The following is a 6,000-nucleotide window of genomic DNA, read 5'->3' as shown; positions in this document are numbered from 1 at the left end:
TATCAAAATAAAAAAACAGATAAACTTCCTCTAAAACACTTACTTATATAGAAAAAAAATCACTTAAGACATCCATTCCTGCACTAACTAAAGTTAATTTATGTCTTCCAGAAGCACAGAGGCCACAACTTAGAAAACATTGTAACACCATTCAGCAAAACTGCTAAGCATGTGCTAAACTCTAAGATCATTAGAGTTGCTGCAGGATTTGATTAAATTTTAAAATATGTTAACTTGTTGATAGTTTGCTGAACTACAGTCCTGGAAAATTATAGCAGACAGCCACTATAAATAAAATAAAACCACCGTTCAGATGCTGCTACAGACATAACGAGTAAACTTGCTCAAATAAAGAACACCACAGTGATAATGAATTTAACTGCAAGGAGATTATTCCCCTTTGGAATAGCCTACGTGAATCAAGGAACATGATTCTGGTCCTGAATTAGTAATTAATAGGGATTAACTGAAAAACGTTTTGAAGGAAGACAGAAGAACAATATTTTTAAGGCTTTTCATTTTTGTGCCAGACTGTATAGATATACACATAATTTTGTTTATTGATTTAATCGTCCATCATCAGAGAACTCACTGGTAAATTGGTCAACCTACCAAGCTGCATCATCCCAGAAGTGGATGGTCTTTACTCCAAAAAATAAAAAATACCCTATAATAATGTTCAAGTGTGTTAGCAGACAGGAGGGACCGAGGACTTAGGAGAGTACTTCAGAAACTGCCAATTCTATTGATGCACCTCCTTGTACATTATATCACTTAGATTTCCTAAACATTTTGCTTTAACCTAAGGTTCTTTAGTAACTGGCATCAATAGATTGTTTTAAATTAACATTTAATTGCAGAACACACTCAAAATCCCACCCACAAAAGTAAATAGAGCAATCTTTATTTTTGCTACTTTATACATGATTGGATTTAAGTTGTTTTGTAACTTCGATTTTGTAATTTCTAGCAGACGTTTTGCTTACTTCAGATACTTGATTCAGCTGAAGAAATATATCAAAACTATAAATGTCATTTAAGTTTTCAAGCAATTTCAACATCCGTCTTTGAAGTCCAAGAGTTAAGTTTTCTCCTGTTGCAAAAGAATGCTAAGCCCCAGAAAAATTAGGCACAGGAATATCAGAAAAAAAAACAGAACATCTCTATTTATACTCTGCTATGATTACTAGCCTGCAAAGAGTACTACAATTGTTTATCTTTGGACATAAAAAAGGTTCAATTTAAATTATGAGACTACCTCCCAGGAGTAAAAATTAAAGCATGCTTGTAAAGCCTACAGTTTAAATCTTGAATTTATCACTCTTCTACTCAGTTCACTCAATTTCAATGAGAATTTTCCCCGAGTGAAAAAAAGTAGACAGTCCTTGCCATCTCCATTGTTCCCTCAACTAATCTAAAATGACACACAAATATTCCTTTAGAGCTAATGTCACTGACATTTCTGTCATCTTTTGAACTTTACTTTTCAAAAAGCATTTTCTTTTTGCTCCTCACTTAAGAGATCACGGTGTAATCATTTCTCACCTTCCACTTCTAGTCTTTTCCTCTTCTTCTGTATGATGCATCCTTGAGGGAGAGGATAAACTTCAGTCTCTACTTATCAAAGGACTTCTACTATTCAAACACTGCATGTGTTTTTTCTCATTGGTGTTATTACTGGCTACTTTGAGTCCTTTGATATGAACTCCTGTGTATCCATGGTGGTGAAATTCACTCTGGGTGCCTTCGTGCTGGCTAAATTCAAAGCTTTGCATTTTCTTCATAACCTTTTTTAATGGTTGTTTCCTGTGATAGGTAGATGCTGAGTGGATTGGCTCAGAATGGAATGAAGCTGAGCGTGAGGTGCAAACACTCTTTGTGTGCTTTGAATTCCAGTTTCTTTTTTTGCATCCACCCACCTTTTCAAGTCCAAGTGGACCAAGCAGCTGTAGTGGAGATGCGGATATTTCCACAGTTACTTCCATATTTTGTTTTACATTCCTATGGTCTAAAAAAGATGGTACTCCTAAAGGGTAACTATTATATACAAGCTTAGTTTTGTCCACCTAAATATTGTCATTGTTGCTAGAAGAGGAGTGATTAGAGGACTGGCTTAGCAGCTTCACACCTTCAACATCAAACTCATCACTGATCTTCATAGGAGGTTCTTTTGAGGACTTTATGAAAATATTCCCTACTGGAATCTTTGAGGGCTGCAGAAAGGAATTTTGCTAAATGGTGCTTCGTTTGCTGACATTTTAGCCACAAAATACACCACTGCTTTAGTTCTTTTTTGCTACCCAGAGCCAAATCCATCTCATTCATTTTTATAAAGTTTTCTGCAGAAAACTTTGTACATTCCTGTAGGTTTGAGGACAATGAATCAAAGATGGAGAATATCTGGCCTTTGCAGTTAAATGTGAAAGACGCTCACTGCAATTTAACATCCACTCTTGTGCCTGGATTAGAAGCAAGAAGTACAGTTAAGCAGTAAGATTCTGTGTATGATGTACTATATTTTTTTCTAAGGATTTTAAATGACTTAAGAAAAACTCCCTGCGCAGATGTTGGCACAATGTAAATGCAGTGAGCTCCTCTCCCATTACATTATACCCTTCAATTAAGTCCAAAAATTAGAAAGAATTAAGACTTGCCAGAAACCCAAAACCATTTAAGAAAGCACAATAAAGAATAAAACTATTTCCATTTAGAAAAGCACTGAACTCAGTGCTACGTCTGATCTCAGTTGCAGAGAGATGCAGAAATGATTGAGAAAGCAGAAGAGTGATATGAAATTCCACATGGTCTTCCTGTCTGAGATCTGCTGAGCTTATAAGACGCCCAACATGTGCACCATCATGCACATGTACATTTCTCTTCCTGTATTACTGAAGTTATGAAAGAATGATTCTTTTAAACAGAAAGAAGATGTATGGCTTTATTTCAGGTTCAAGTCTAAACGATCAAGAATTCTGGCTACCAAGGCCTATATGCATGGAGATCATATATTCAGATAGAACATGAGACAGTACACTGTACAGGTTTCTCAAAATCCTGCATGTGTACTTGCACAGAGAGGTTAGATGCCGTATGCAGCCATTAGAGAAAGTCTGTCTAATGCAACTGAACGCTGGTCAAGCTGAAAATTTTACATTATTCTTAATACAGCTCCTGCTTGTCACACAATTGATTCTTTGGGATTCCACAACAGAACTCTGAATTATCTGCTCCTTGATGTTCTGTGATAACAGTTAAATGCCCTGTTTATGTGTCCTAATTCTGTGTTTAATTCTTCAAGAGACTGTATGGGACTGCAAAGTAACACTAGTTTGTCTGTTGTCACTGCCTGATTCCTCTTATATTCAACAAAGCCTAGCTTAAGGCATAGATGCAAACACATTTCTCTTACCATCTCATAAACTCATATAAATTGGCTAGTTTTGTCAGCTCAGTCTTCCTCCTCTCTGTCTGCATGATAATGTACTCAAAGATTTGAACTTTTTCTTCAATATTTAATGAACGATTGTCTTGCACCAGTTGCACTCCTTTCCCATAGGAGGTGAAGAGAAAAAATAAACAAGCCACATGATATATCACTTCACTTACTATTCACATTCTTTCTTCTCATTAGCTGCATACCACATTAACAAATCTTACAGTGTCAGTTGTAATGCACAAGAAAGCTGAAAAATACAGTCTTGATGATTTTGCATGCACCTATTTTTTAAATAGTGTTCTGTCATAGTATTTTTTTAGTTTGGGTTTGGGAGGGTGTAGAAGGAAAAAGAATATCACAATGGAATAGAAAAACAAATACAGACAATTTAAATGAGTATTTAATAGCAGCGAAAGCTGCAGTAACAATCCATCCTTATGATAAAATACAGTGAAATTCATTTTCTCGTCAGCAAAACTATTCTCCTGGAAGAAACATCTTTATCAGAAGTAAGAATTTCACACAATGAACTTTTCTACCCAACAAAAATTAGTGAGCATCTAAGTCTCCTTTTCCATCTTTGTTTCCCTTCCTACGCAACTGCTAGCTGCATCTCCCACTGCTTTTGCTGAATATGACCCAAACACATGGCACAATGGTTGGCCTCCCCCAAATGCTTACTCATATTACTATAGCTAATGTCAATATTTATCTGAACCTTTTCTGAACCTAGAGGAAGATGTCTACAGGCTTGATCCACAATCTAATGACGCTTAAAGGGTGTTTTTCCTAGGTAACTCCATTGGTTCAGTCCCACTGTCCCACATGGAAATCAAAACTTTTGAGCTCAGTTGTAATACTTGTTACACAAATTACTGCAGTGACATATTGCTAAATGAGTTTCATTGGGATGTTTGAAATGGGGTATGCCTTGATCTGAAAGCTCTTGGACAGGATGGCCAGCCACTGTCTGAGGGGTGTTGACAAGAATTCCCTCTGAAAACATCCAAAAGTGCTGGCAACTTTTATCTGTACCAGAGATCACAGAATGGTTGAGGTTGGAAGGGAGCTCTGGAGGTCACCTGGTCCAACCCCGTGGTCCAGGATGGTTACCTAGAACTGGTTGCCCACATCCAGATGGCTTTTGAGTATCTCCAGGGATGGAGACACTAGCCACTGCTCTACCCTCATCTACCAGTCACATCATTTCATCATAGAAGTTATCAAGTTGGTCAAGCATGACTTCCCCTTGGTGAAGTCATGCTGACTGCTTTCAATAACCTCCATGTCCATGTTTTTGAAAATGGTTTCCAAGATTAGTTACTCCACCCTTCAACCTCCAGAGGTGAGGCTCACTGGCCTTTAGTTCCCTGGCTCCTCCTTCTTGACTGTCTTGAAGATAGGAGTGACATTCTCCAGTCTTCAGGTGTGTCATGTCCCACTTGGGAGAAGGCGGGGGGGGAGGAGTGACTAAGATTTGCAGATGCTCTCAGTGTGGATTAAGGTGAGCCAACACTCAAGGTCCATACACAAACACCAGCTTTAACAGAAAGCTTCTATAGAAACAAATACTGAGTACAAACATTCAATACCCGCCAGCCCTGTCATGATTATATCTACACCAGCTATGCAGCTAAGCTATGCAGCTTTATGGAAAATCGAGGTAGGCCATGCTTACCTGTAGTAAATTAACTACAATTTAACAACTTTAACAACTTAATAACCAGGGGAGGGGGGAGAGAGAGAAAGGGAGAGGAGAAAGAAGAAGAGAATCACCAGTCTTGGATCCAGCGTTGGACCTGCCAACAGGGGTATTCGGTGGGGAAAAGAGCAAGAGAGAGAGAGAGTCCCTATTTATAGATTTCAGTCCCTGGAATTTGGGAATCTTCTCTTTTCCCACTTCCAGGAGTGGTAGAGATACCAGTCGAATTAAGAGGGGTGACCAGTCAAACTAAGAGAAGTGATACCAGGACCCTCCCCCAGGCAGTAGGTTGTGGAGGAGATAAGGCATTCCATAGACTGTGGGGGATGGGGCCGAGACAAGGCTGCAGGACTCCCCCTCTCACCCTCAGTCCAGGTACTGTCTGGTCCTGGGTCCTAGCAAACATTGCTCTGCATTGTGGTTTTAGCACCAAGGCTGTTTGAGACATCTCATTGTTTTGCACTAGCAGTTCTCTACAAGGCACTTCTCCCAGCCACCACAATTGAGCAAATGTTATCCAGAGTAGCCTTGCAATGACACCTGCCAGCTCCCTCAGCACTTGTGGGTGCAAACCATCAGGACCTATGGACTTAAGTATGTCCAGTTTGCTTAAGTATTCTCTAACCTGATCCTCATCCACCAAGGGTACATTTTCCTTGCTCCAGACTTTCCCCCTGGTCTCTGGGACTCCTAAAGCCAATCTTGCTAGTAAAGACTGAGGCGAACAAGGCATTCAGTACTTCAGCCTTTTCCATGTCCTGTGTCATCAAGGCCCCTAGCCTACTCAGTAGGCAGACCCACATTTTCCCTAGTATTCCTTTTGCTAGTTATGTGCTTATAGAAGAACTTCTTGTGTGCTACT

This window comes from Nipponia nippon, unplaced genomic scaffold, assembly GCF_047370975.1.
Source record: "Nipponia nippon isolate SJK-2023a ecotype South Korea unplaced genomic scaffold, ASM4737097v1 scaffold_1, whole genome shotgun sequence".
NCBI classification, from domain to species: Eukaryota; Metazoa; Chordata; class Aves; order Pelecaniformes; family Threskiornithidae; genus Nipponia; species Nipponia nippon.
This window is presented reverse-complemented; position numbering follows the sequence as displayed.